This window comes from Ambystoma mexicanum, chromosome 2q (genome assembly GCF_040938575.1).
Source record: "Ambystoma mexicanum isolate Mex_15411 chromosome 2q, UKY_AmexF1_1, whole genome shotgun sequence".
Taxonomy (NCBI): domain Eukaryota; kingdom Metazoa; phylum Chordata; class Amphibia; order Caudata; family Ambystomatidae; genus Ambystoma; species Ambystoma mexicanum.
In genome coordinates, this window is record NC_090924.1 from 1,431,003,648 (window position 1) to 1,431,017,746 (window position 14,099).

The following is a 14,099-nucleotide window of genomic DNA, read 5'->3' on the forward strand; positions in this document are numbered from 1 at the left end:
TGTATTGCATTTTCATTCAACATTACATCCATTTGAACTCTATAGAGCATTTTCTACCACATTATACTTTTATTCCTATTTACCAGTGTGCTACCTTATCCATTTCATCTCAACTCATTGGTGATTATAAGAAGTGTGCTAGTGCCAGATTCTCCATTGTTGATCTTTATCAGATCAGATTAAGTGTGCTATTCAATTATTAATTTATTATAAAGTGTCATATATATATCTATTGTTTAAATTATCAAATAAACCTTTTAAACTTGCAAAACAGAATTACTTCTTGGCTCAGTGGGGTCAGGGGGATTCCAAGAGAGGGGTGTTATACAAGGGTAGTCATCCAGAACGCATGAACTGGACCTAAAGATATATCAATAAGGGTTTTCATTCAGTATTCTAGACTAGGCGTTAACTTGGCTGTAGTGCTGAATTGAATCCTCTTACAGGAGAATTGCCTACATGTCGGTGCTGGACTGCCCCAGGGCAGGACAAAGACTGATATGTTTGGGATATTTCTTTTCTGTGAAAGATAGTGAGCTAAAGACTTTGGGTTAGTCTCTCGTAACCAGGACTAATGTCTGGCAGAGGGACTCCCAGGACCCCCCTTGTTAATTTGCATATTTAAGTAACTTTGGGTCTCACCCTAAGTTACTAGGGGAATCCAGACGTGGACCCCTTGCTCACTATTCTTAGAGAGGCACAGCTCCTCCCTATTGATGAGGTCCAACCAGACCGAAACATATGTCTGGGGATGCTGTTGGTACTCTCTTTCAGAGGAGAATTGCCTAGCATTTCGGTGCTGGACTGCCCCAGGGCAGGACAAAGACTGATATGTTTGGGATATTTCTTTTCTGTGAAAGATAGTGAGCTAAAGACTCTGGGTAAGTCTCTCTTAACCAGGACTAATGTCTGGCAGAGGGACTCCCAGGACCCCCCTTGTTAATTTGCATATTTAAGTAACTTTGGGTCTCACCCTAAGTTACTAGGGGAATCCAGACGTGGAGTGGACCCCTTGCTCACTATTCTTAGAGAGGCACAGCTCCTCCCTATTGATGAGGTCCAACCAGACCGAAACATGTGTCTGGGGATGCTGTTGGTACTCTCTTTCAGAGGAGAATTGCCTAGCATTTCGGTGCTGGACTGCCCCAGGGCAGGACAAAGACTGATATGTTTGGGATATTTCTTTTCTGTGAAAGATAGTGAGCTAAAGACTTTGGGTTAGTCTCTCAGTAACCAGGACTAATGTCTGGCAGAGGGACTCCCAGGACCCCCCTTGTTAATTTGCATATTTAAGTAACTTTGGGTCTCACCCTAAGTTACTAGGGGAATCCAGACGTGGACCCCTTGCTCACTATTCTTAGAGAGGCACAGCTCCTCCCTATTGATGAGGTCCAACCAGACCGAAACATGTGTCTGGGGATGCTGTTGGTACTCTCTTTCAGAGGAGAATTGCCTAGCATTTCGGTGCTGGACTGCCCCAGGGCAGGACAAAGACTGATATGTTTGGGATATTTCTTTTCTGTGAAAGATAGTGAGCTAAAGACTCTGGGTAAGTCTCTCTTAACCAGGACTAATGTCTGGCAGAGGGACTCCCAGGACCCCCCTTGTTAATTTAAATTATTCATTACATGCAGAAGTTAAAATTTCATCACATCCAAAAAAAAAAAAGGAAAATATTATTCATTGCATACTAAAACCATACAGATGCAATTGGCATTAAAATTTAGGAACACAAAAATAAAACAAGAAAATTAAAGGCTAAAGAAGAACAAGGAGAAGAACAGTAAAAAAAAACATATTTAAATAAAAAGTAGCAGGTTCCTACTGTTCCCGGTCTAGTTGCAGCTCACTCAAAGCCTAGATTTCACAGTTGCGATATACAAACATTTGAGATCAATTGTCTTTATTCATGATTACTGAGTTATACAGCACCAACGCATTCAGAATGTATACTTCTTAACACACTAAAATATAAAGCACCCCTATAACAGCTGATGTGATATACTAAATGCAAAAGACTGGGGTGTTATCCAGCATCATTATTATCGGCCGGAGAGTTGGGTATGAGTCCTCACAACTCAATAGCTGCATGGCAAAGCGCTTGTTGCGCTACGATGACTAGCGCAGATGTAGACATGCGTTTATTATTATTCACTAACCCGCTAAAGCAAAATTAAAACTATGGTATAAAGACTGGGACAACACTTGGCTTGAGTGCAATAAGTATAAGATTTCTTATACCAGAGCTTTTTCTGAAAATAAATTAAATACTGTTCAGTTCTACCTTATGAACTTTCCTGATCAGCAATACAGGGACTTAGGTTTGATTTGTGGGCAACAAAAACACTCACTGCTACAAGAGCAAAAACAACTTCAGATGCTACATGCTGCTTCTGCAAAAATCCTGAATGTGCAGAGTCATTGAAACATCGTGTAGTGGAATGTGGCCGTTTAGATCCTCTAAGGCGAGAATATTATTTTTTGGTGATTTTCAGATACTATCAGAGCAATATATGTTTTGATTTGATAGGTTATTTATAACACGCTTAATACCCAGAGGTTTCTAAGCGCGGACCTGGGGATCGAACCTGTGTGGCTCTGTGTTGTCTTGCTTCCAGGGCGAGCACATTGCCCCTGAGCTATCCTCCCGAGACTATATATATGAAATATATAGAAATATATGTGGAAAATGATTTTGAATGCACAGAAGATATCTCTAAAGTTAGCTACAATGAGGTATTAAAAAAAACTAGATATAAAAGCCTTACGGCAAGAGAAAAGAAATTGTGATAGAATGAGAACTAACACTGTATGTCCTTGTATGTTTCTAGCAAAGATAGTTTTAGATTAACTTATTTTCTTTTAATGATGAATTAGCATCTCAAGATGATATAATTTTGATTACTTTGAAGAACCTTGCATGTATTCTGTTTTATGAAACCAAGAAGTGGTGATGATTTTAGTGATATAAATGGAGTCAAGTATTTCAAAAAGTTATATTACAAATATACCAAAGAAAAAAGAAAGAAAAAGAAAGGGGAAATGCAAACCTACAAGTTCCGGCTTTGAGGATAGTCTAATGCCCCATTATGCCCTAAGATGTCCCATTTTGTAAATGTTTGTGGTGTTCTCATGTTTTAGTTAAGGATCTGCCTCTTCCTCTATGTAGATAGCCCAGGTTCTGGACAGCTGGCGGTTGAGAAGCAATTAAAAATGAAACAAGTGACTGGGCAGCAAATAACGAACCCCAATCCGTCCCACTTAGTGAGGGGACCTCAATCAGTCTTAGCGGGGGTGTCTCCGTGGCACTGGCAGCAAGCACAGATATGATATGATAGGTTATATATAACGTGCTTAATACCCAGAGGTTCCTAAGGCCGGACCCGGGGATCAAGCCTGTGGTGCTCCGTGTTGTTTTGGCTTACAACGCGAGCACGTTGCCCCTGAGCTATCCTTCCGACCATGAGCCTCTTCCATCAGTCCGCAGGAGCAGAGAGAAATAGGAAAATACAGGATACATCAGGGAATCTGGACAATGGACTCCATAAACAGCACCTCTAGAATCCAGGGGTCTACAGCCAGGCCAGAGTGAGACCAGGTATCGGTGAAGTACCAACAGCCAATAGGAGGCTGGAAACCAAAAGCTGCTGTTGGGAAGTTTTAGCTAATTCCGTGCCCAGGACACAGAGCTCCTGGTCCACTGTACATGGTGTAGAGCCCGGTGACTCCAACGCGAAGTCCTGCCTGGAAGGTCAGGAGGGAAACCCTGCAGATCTTCACTCACTCAAAGGAACCAGCCATGAAAGGGCTCCCATTGGGGCCTGCAGAGTGCAGGTTGAGATCCACCTGGCGCGGCTATGTTACGTCAGCTTGGCCTAGAATATGCTTTCTGTGCCTCAAAAGTTTCATATCCATGAATATGTTTATGTATAATATAATATGAGGGTGATCTGTTCCTTGTGATGACTTCGCATGGAACCTTATTCACGGGGTCAGTATTACCCCACTCAAACCTCGAGTGGGATCACATGAAAGGGGATTCTTTATAAATCGGGAGATATGAGAACTGAGCGCCTGGGGGCTGCCCCTTGGGTGGTAGCGGTGCACGGTATAAGTCAACATAACATAACATAAAAATATATCTAGAGTAGTGTTGGAGTCATCTTATTCTGGTTATCATTCACTATCACACACTCAACCGATCAGCACTTAGCAAAGTGAGACCCATGTTTCACCACTTTCCCTCATGTGTTCTTTCTGCGTCCTGTGGGCAGGTGACACCCAACTGCAGAGGTAGAAGTGAGCAGTACCTAGCGGGAACTGAGTTGCACTTCTTGGTTGGTTCCTGTTAGTATTTGCACTCGTTTTTGCAGCCCTTGTCACAGTTCTGGTAATGCATTTCTGTGCAGTTAAAGCTTGCCTCCTCCTCCTACTTGAGAGGCTCTCTGCGCTAATGACTCCACTTCAGCTCCTGATGGCATGTTGAGCAATAAAAGAAGGTATGAGAGAGTGTTAAGTGCTGTTTGCTGGCTCGTGTGGCATGGAGGGTACTGCTGAGGGAGCTTAGTGATGCACATGGGAGAACACACCGCCACCCCGGCTGTAAAGCCGCTTAAGAGTCACTAAGCGTGACTTACTGCACGCGCGGAATGATTCATCAGCTCTGCACGTCCCATGCCAAGCTTCCTTCTTCCGAGAGGAATAACGCATTCCTTACCACCAACGTTTGCGATGCCACCTGAAAAAAGGCATTGTGCCCAGTCAGCTTAGGAATGCCACAATCACCCCACTACAAACCAAGCATTGGCATATCCAACAGTTTCGCAGTCGCGGAATAAGCATGGTACAGGTACTGTCGTAGATCTACTACCTAGACATAAAATGGCAACATTTGGCTAATGGTGTTGCTACCTGGGCATATTATGGCAGTGACTGGCAAATGCCCACCTAATGCAAGAACAAGAGCCAAATGTGTTGGATTTGCCAATGCTTGTTTTAACAAGTATTCACTTTAAGGAACAGATGCAAGAACACATATATTACTTATAAATCAAGGGCCTGATTCATGGAATGTATTTGCATGGTGCACCAAGACTTTTTACTGGTGCAAAGAGACTTAGCACAGTAAAATGATAGGTTGCAGTGCGGCATGAATCTGTGCGTCTGTCGGCAGTGCAAGGTCACTATGCACTAGTAAAAAGTCACATCACACTGTGCAAACAATTCCATGAATCAGGCCCCTTGTCTCTTAAGGCATACTTGGTTAAGATATTGTTATTACAGCCTAGCCTGTCTGGCTAATATAGGGATTAGCCAGAGAGCAGTTGCAGAATTACCTGGTATGGTAATGCTTATTTGTAAAGCGTCTATACTCAAAGCAAGTGTATCAAAGCGGTCAAGGAGGGAGGAAACAAGGGGAACAAAACAACAGTCATTCAGAGCCCTTGAATTTCTGAACAATGCAAGTCTGGACAGGCAGAGTAAGTGCATGTAGTACAATTAACAGTGTAGATAACAGCAAATAGGTCTGACGACGATTCTGCGGTTTTCCCAAGTGCATTTAGGTGCCACCATGCGAGGAGGGGAGACAGGGAAGATAGAAAGACGATCATCAAAGGCATGGTACGTTCAGATCGTGCAAGTGCACATACGGTACAGGAGAGGGAGAGGCGAGGGTGGGGAAGAAACAAGTGCACATGGGGGTACAAGTGCGCCCAGTCAGTTAGAAACTGGGGTAAGTGCTGAGAGATGCCACTCTCATGTGTCATTGAACAAGTGCAGTAGTGATGAGGCAAGTGCAAGCCTGGAGGCAAGTGTGGGAGGGCTGGCGAGGGTGCCGGGGACCTGTTAGACTCTGAGGTGCACCCGGCGGCCAGTCAGAAAGCTGTGTGGAAAAAGGAGGGGGCAGGGGGATAGAGCGGAGAGAGAGGTAAGCAGGGTAGAGGGAGAGAGAAGGAAGAGGAGAAGAGGAAGGTCTTAAGGAGTTCCCGGAACTTAAGGAGATCAGGCTCGAGACGGCCCTGCTGAGGATGAAGATCTCCTTCCAAATCACTGATTGGAGAAGCGGCTCACTCGCAGAGGGCTCGGGAAGGACAGTATTTAGCTAGGCAGTGTTGAAGGTAGGTAGGTCTCAGGCCTCAGAAAGCCTGGTGGACAATGCAGAGGGTCTTGGACTTGATCCTTGCAGCCAGGGAGAGCCAGTGAAGGGATTTCAGCACTGGAGAGATGCGATCCCTGGGCTTGAGCCCGAGGATAAATCGTGCGGTTCTGTTATAGATGAGTTGCAAAGGGCGCAAAGCAGAGGCCGGGAGGTTGAGAAAGAGGCTGTTGCAGTAGTCCAGCCTTGAGGGAACCAGATCTCTGCAGAGAATGAGCACTGGTGGAAGGTGAGAAAAACAAGAATACCTCTGAGAAGGTGCAGCTGGCAGTTGGACTTTTTGGAAATGTCCAAAATGTGAGGGGAGAGGAAGGGAGTGGAGTTGAAGATGACCCCAAGGTTTTTTGCCTCGCAGGTGGGTGTGGGTGCAGGGCCAAGGGAGGACAGCCACAGTGAGAGTGGGAAAGCGGGATTCCTGATTTAACAATCTCAGTCTTACTGGTGTTGAGGCAGAGGTCGTGTGCAGCACACCATGACTAGCATTTGAGTGAGATTTTCTGCACCTATCTGATACCCTCATGAACTGCCTCAAATGCATATATCGCCTGTACATTAACAATTGCTGTACTCTCAAAAATAGTTGTTTTGTTTCCTAAGAATGATAAAATCTTCTACTATTTAATCCTTAATAACGAACAATTTGTGTACAATACAATATACAACATTATATATTTAATGGAGCCAGAATATTTTAGGAATTGCCACAGTTGCCAACACATGTTTCGAGTTACACAAATTCTTCTTCAGGGCAAATGATCTGAGATTACTTATCAGCTGCTGTGACTATAATTCTTCCATATAAGTATGACTTTCTCTTCTTCAACGCTCTGTATTGAGTCTGTTTGACAATACAAATGGTTTGTGTATTATGTTCTTTTTAATTCTGGTTTTCAATTTCAGTTTTTTGTTTCTCTTTTTCATTCTTTTTTTCTTTGTAGTGCATTTGCTCTGAATATTCGTTCCTCCTCCTCTAAGTGTTAGGATGCATTGAGAGGGTAGATATACTGGTTAGTATTACTTGACTACTATTAGGGAGAGAATCTTAGTTTGATCCTGTTGCTGAAATCCTGTAAGCACAGCTGCCTGCATTCACGTTTTGAGTAGGTGAAATAAAATGCAATATTGAAAAAAGAGAAAAAAACGCTTTGAAATTGAAATCGAGAATTGCAAAGAACATGATAAACAACAAACTGGAATCATTGTGTTGACCAATAGACACAAAGAGGGATAAAGCAAATGCAACAATCATTCTCAGAGCAGTGTTGTGTTTGGAATAACACTACTACTATTAAGAAATAATAATAATAATAATAATAATAATAATAATAATAATAATAATAATAATAATAATAATAATAATAATAATAATAATGATAGCATCAGATTTTTTTTAATGCTTCATGCTGGATTCCTCCTGCGTCAATAACAGGAGCTCACACCATGGCACCCAATGTATCGACCGCTGAAGGATGAGGTGCTGGGTCACACCTGGTTTAACTATACATTTTAAGCTGAGACTGCATGGTAACTTGCAGCTCTCTGGGGGGGTGTTTAACTGACAAGGGGATCACACAAGCCTTGGAAGGGTGTGCTTAGCTTGATACTAAAATGTTTTTTGCTACCATGTACTTATCATTTAGAAAATGCATATGCACCGTTACGATCATTGGTCAATGATAATAAAAAAACTTTTCCCACAGAAATGTACATACATATTTTAAGTATTGTTTTATAAAATCTACATAATATTCTTCCTTGCTGGAAAATAGCAAAACTCATGATCATTTCAAGGATACAATGCACATTTTGTCTGTAGCTTCTACCTCTCGGTCAGAATCCAACGTGTCCACATGGGCCCAAGGAGATCTTAGTCCTGCGAAGTCACCTAAGATGTTGCTGCTCAGTCACCTGAGATGTTTCTGCACAGTCACCTAGGATGTTCCTGCCCAGTCACCTAAGTTGTTCCTGCCCAGTCACCTAAGATATTCCTGCCCAGTCAACAAAGATGTTCCTGCCCAGTCACCTAAGTTGTTCCTGCCCAGTTACCTAAGATATTCCTGCCCAGTCACCTAAGTTGTTCCTGCCCAGTCACCTAAGTTGTTCCTGCCCAGTCACCTAAGATATTCCTGCCCAGTCAACTAAGATGTTACTGCCCAGTCACCTAAGTTGTTCCTGCCCAGTTACCTAAGATATTCCTGCCCAGTCACCTAAGTTGTTCCTGCCCAGTTACCTAAGATGTTCCTGCCCAGTCACCTTAGTTGTTCCACGAGGCTTCATCTTCAACTGCTACACGGAATCTCTGGGGGAAATGCTCGCCAACACTGACATCAAAACACACACATTTGCATATGACACACAGCTTGACCTAAAGACCAATTGCATCAGCAACATTCATTGACTTAAGGCCGGGCTGTCCCTCTTCCAGGCCCAGATGTCAAGTACTTGCCTGAAGTTCAGTCTCACAAAGAGTGAATTCCTGCTCTAGAAAACCCCACCAAGCATGCCCAAATCCAGAGCTGGCCACCCGAGGCTAAGCATGAACAGGTCATGCCTCAACTCTAACTCAGTGGCAAATCTATCTGCTTGAACTTGAATGTGACTGAGCATTCAGATCACATGAATCACAAAGAGCAAGGGACATGGTATCAGCGTGCGCTCCTCCACAAAGTCAAGCATTCGATGCATACCCGGAGTTTCAGAAGAATTTCCCAAGTCTTGCTCATCTGCCAGCTGGGTGGTGGAAAGGTTCTACTTATAGGAGTGCTACATGCCACCTTGGCCCCTCTGGAAGCCGACTTGCATGCTGCCGAATGTCTCAACAAAGTCCTAAGATAATTCAATCATTACACCCCCATCCTCAAGGAGCTGCAGTGGCTACACCTTTAAGCATGAATTATGTTCAAGACAGCCTGCATCACATACAAGCAGACACAACCAAAACACCACTCTACCTGGCTGAGAAACACATCATCGCTGGAAGCCAGCGACCACCAGAAGCCATGACAGTCCAAGGCTGCGAAGCACAGCAACGGAGAAACGCCACAGGAAACAAGCCTTGTCCTGCTATGAACACGGGCTCTGGAAAAAATAAAATTACAATTGCATATAAGAGTGTCCGCCCTCCCCCCCCCCAAACCTTCACTTCAGGAAGGACTGGAAGACCCCACTCTTCAAAGAACATCTCATCAATTTCTGATTGTTGCACTCAACCCTACTTCTCTGCCTCTGGAGCTTCCTTTCTCTTCTGCTCACCCTACCCCACCCCAGTTCCTCTGATACGCCAGACATTATATGTAGCCCTATGCCCCAACAATGTGCACAACCCATTGTTCCCGCTAGATTTGCACTTCATAAATCCCATATATACATCTCATATGCAAAATCTGCTAGCATCCACTAAAGGCAATTTCAGAACATCCTCCCAAGCAGAGATCCTGCTGAGGGTCTCCGCTCTGTTGGAGTTCTGCTGCTCTGACTGTCGGGATAGAAACAATATTATGCCTCCTATTGTAACAATTGTATGTGTATTGGCCTACGCCAAGTTGTCTAAACATCATGTGCGAACAAACTCCACGGCAAGGTCTTGACCTTAGAGAAAGTAATGTAAGTCGCCATCTTGCATTGAGCCGCCATCTTAGGTTCTCTTGTGATATAGAAGTCACCCTGAACATCAAAACGGAGGCCAAATGACATTCTGAGTAAGATTCTGGCCGTTGTGACCTCCGTACAACTGAATAATTAATATGCCTGCAGGCCACTTGTCGGGGTCGCGAACAGAGACATTGTCCTACCATTGACCTATATGTAAATGTACTACTTATATCAGCGAAACTAATCGAAATGCATATATTAAAGGATTGACCTGCCAAGGAACACTAAGACCAGAATTAAATATTTCGCAGAATGTTTAACCCCCAAGAGGGTTGGCCAAGGTTTGGGCAAATTGTATAAAAGGCCCAGGTATTTCAATATGCGGTCTCTCACTAACACATCGAACCCTCGTTGAAGTTCGTTATGTTATACTGAGAACCGAATAGCTATCCGTTTGTCAATTGACTTGGTAACTGTTGTAGCTTGAAATAAAGCACTTGTATGTTTGTTTGTAACCTGTGTTGGTGTGTTTCTTTTTGGGCTTCCCGGCCTCATATTATTTTTCTGTTTTCACAGTTGGTGCCCAAATAGGGACCCTCAAGATTGATGCCGGATCATTGAAGGATTGACGCAGACTATCGAACCGGGATCGGACGGTGTGATAATGCGGGCCCAACCGAACAAGACGCGATACCTCGGCAGCGCTGCACGATCCGATCCTTGGACGATAGTCGTGTGGTCTGACACGGCATCTTGACGAGGGTCCATTTTTGAGGCGGGCAGATTTCTCGACACCACCAAACACAAGGTAAAATTCGTTAGGTAAGTTCTTTGGTAAACCGTACGGTCCTCCTTAAGTTTGGTCAGGTGTAGTCGTGACCCGACTCTTAATTTAACCCTGACAATTTGAATTTGGCGTATTGTATCTGCAGACACAATTATTGACCAGGTAACACCAATTTTTTGTGAAATGCCTGGGAAATTGTCTAGCTGCTTTAGGGCTCTGTTCCGCAGCGATCGACAATCTTTGGAATTTAGCCGCCCGGCACCACAGGAGGGGTCGACGGCGTGTACATAGTACACTGTAAGCATGGCATTGGAAGTATAGTATTTAATGATATTTGGCACAGACAAACCAGACATGCCTCCGAATTTCAGTGGCCAATCAATGGTAGTTTCGAGATCCCCCGTATTGAATACCTAGAATCGGTCTTGCTAAAGAAGAAGGCCAGACCTGCAGCATTTGATGTTTTGCAGAATTGGAAAAAAGAAGCGTTGCAGCAGCTTAAAAGTAGGGATAAACATGCACGCCGTCATAAAACGAATGCCGAAAAGGCGTTGTTATGTGATAAGGAAAAACATTCAGTCAAGAATATGGATAGGGCTTTCTCACTCGGTATCCAGAAAATCTATCCCTCTAAAGATTTTCATGTTTCCGAAGAATTTATTGATAAATTGTTAAACGAACGCAGGCCTGGTACCTCTGCGCCACCTCCGTATGATCCTCTCCCTGGTGCTCTGCCCATTCCTGCTGTTATTCCTGCTGTTATTCCTGCTGTTAGTCCTGTTCCCCCTATACAACCTATTGTTCCTATTCCTCTAGTTGTTGTTCCTCCACCTACTCTACCACCCCTTCCCCTTGCGCCGATATTCGCAGCTCCATTGAATTTGCCCACACCTCTGCTCCCGAGTGGTTTTGTACTGACTGAAGTTGAACATGGTGCGGGGTCAAAGATTGTTACTCGAAATACTGTCTCTGCAGAAAAGAAACAGGAATTATTTGCATGGGCTAAGCATTGTATGCAGAGAGGTGATCAAGCTGACGTTTTCTCCACATTATCAAATATGGGCAATTTTCCCGAGAAAAATGTTTTTATTGAAGGTTTGGGGACTCATTTATGTGTAATGTGGGCTAGATTACATAATACGGATCTCCCACAAGGGTTGAGGGATCTAAATACTTTAGCGCTTTCGAGGGACACTGAGGAGAAAGTACATGGTCATGTTGAGAGGTTATTTGAGTATAGGAGGGACCTAGAAAGATTACGGGATGAGGATGGTGGAGACGACAGTATGTATGTACAGAAACGGTTCCTTCCGTGTCGTAAATTGGCATCTGAGGAAGTACGAATTTGTACCAAAGATGCGATTCGATGGATCTCGGATTCATCGATACTGCCGGATGAAGTATATGACACGTATAGTCAGTATACTGTAGAAATGCAGAGGAAGGTGATTCAGGTAATGGTACAGTACCTGCAGGATGAATGTGTAAGGAAGAAGGTTAGTTGTCCTATAGAGTTATTGGGTATTTGTAAGAGGGCTTTTTCGCCCGACACTTCTTCGGCTGCCTTAGCGCTCGACCTGGCTCTGTTGCTTAGTAAGCGATCGGAATTTCCTATATCTCAGTTGCCAATGAGAGAGGTTCCTCCGACATTTGTCCCAAAGGTTGAGATTCCCGCTAACGCTGGGACAGGTGCACCCGCTGTGGACATCCCTGCAGATTATGTATCGCAATTTGTTCACATTCCGTTTTCGCGACAGGAAGTGAACACTATTAGACAATCAATTCCCGATATTAGGAAGAATCCAACAGGATTCTACAAAGAGATAGAGTCCGTTTTACAATCCTCTGTTTTCACCCTTAGTGATATTGACTTGCTATTCCCTGTACTCCTGCCCATAGATTTATGGAAGCAGGTTCGAACAATAGACGATGTGCCAGGGTTGGGAGATACGTGGGCTAACATAAATAGGTTTGATGGGGAAAGACCAGCTGGTGAGAAACCACCTCAGGTAATACTCACTTTGCCTGATAGAATTGTCGCAAAATTGAAAACCATAATTCTTGAGAAAAGAATTATTTGGGACAAGCTTACGGCCTGTGTTCAAGGAAAATCTGAAGGTGCCACCGAATTCTTTAATCGATTTGAATGGGTATTCTCTGACTTCAGTGGACAGGACTTGGGCACAGAGTCTGGGAAAAGGTTGTTTGTGGACAAATTTGTACGTGGATTGCTGTCCGACATCCAGTTACAGATTATGTCCTCTGAGAACGCTTGGCAGGCGAAATACCAATCTGAAGTTTTCACATGGCTCAGTATTATGAGAACCGTGTTAATACTGAAAAAGAGAGAATAGAGAAGAGGAAAGGAGATTTGAAGACTAAAGTATTGTTACAGCAAATTGTTAGAAATCCCAGAGGAGGTAATTCACAGACCAGAGGTCAGTATGTTCCGAAAGGGAACGTGTCCTTGGGTCCTGTGAATATTAATCAATGTGCCTATTGCTGCCAGGAAGGTCATTGGCGTGCACAGTGCCCCGTCCTTCGAAAGAGGTCAAACAACACATTTGGGAGTATGGGTAGACGACCGAGAGGTCGCCCCGGAGTGGGGGGCCCTGATAGAGGTCAGTTCTCGCAAGATCCTCAGCAACCTTTTTCACGGGATAATCAGACTTCGAGTGTGGACACGAGAAACATATTTGATCACCCTTCTGCTGCCTACCTTTCTGAAGAGCTTCCTTCCGACGACATTTTATTTTGTTAGGATTGCCCGAAGCAGCATTTGGAACCTTCACCTATTCCCGTTAGTCAAAAAGGTCCCTACGTTGAATTGTTAGTGGGGAATAGGAAACATCAGTTTTTGATAGACACTGGAGCACAGAAGTGCTCCATTGATCATTCTCAGGTTCCAAACATTCCACTGTCAGGGCAAACTAATGTTTCATATAGGGTTTTCTGGCATACCAGTTGCTTGTCCGGTTTCTTCGCCGGTGACTGTTTCTTTGGGTCCCTTTACAAAAGTTAGTCTGTGAAGGGACAGCTAACTATTTCTTAGGCTCACAAAATAAAGTTAAAATTCCTCTCTCAGTAGTGTTTTCATGATACAATTAGGACGCCAATGTGCCAAGCCCTACATACCCTATAGTTTGTGTCCCATTATGTCTTGATACATGTGCAGATTCTGGGGAACCAAAGAGTGGAATAACATACCCAATACTTATTACCCACAAGGTGTTTATCGATAAACAGCTATTAGTACATGGAAGCTACTATTGACCTACTTTGAGCCAATCAGAATGCTTACAATGCAGTCCGTAAACACAATTCTTGACCGCATGCTGAGAATGTGGACTCCAGAATCAGACAGGGAAACAACAGAAAACAAATCTGTTAATAGCAAAGTTTGGGAAAATGGCCCCATCACACATTGCACACCTGCAGAAGCAGACTCAAAAACCCTTCAGATCTTAAGATTCCCCTGATGCCCTCTGTTTCCAGGGCAAGGGAACTAGAGCCCAAGTTGAGAAGGGTGGGCATGACTGGGTTATGCAGTCCATCTGCCCAAAG

General features: G+C 43.9%; 1 protein-coding gene across 5 annotated transcripts in view; it reads right to left on the reverse strand.

Annotated features, from left to right (window-relative positions):
* LOC138569097 (uncharacterized) overlaps positions 1-14,099 on the reverse strand; it is a 123,206-nt gene that overhangs the window by 44,914 nt on the left and 64,193 nt on the right. For 2 of the 5 annotated variants that reach the window (XM_069646764.1, XM_069646762.1), the window contains one exon: positions 4,638-4,738. The exons of 2 other annotated variants lie outside the window; for them this stretch is intronic. The gene's annotated coding sequence lies outside the window, so the exon portion shown is untranslated. Of the gene's footprint in view, positions 1-4,310; positions 4,482-4,637; positions 4,739-14,099 lie in introns of those variants that run through there. One more of the 5 variants, XM_069646766.1, reaches the window with a different exon arrangement.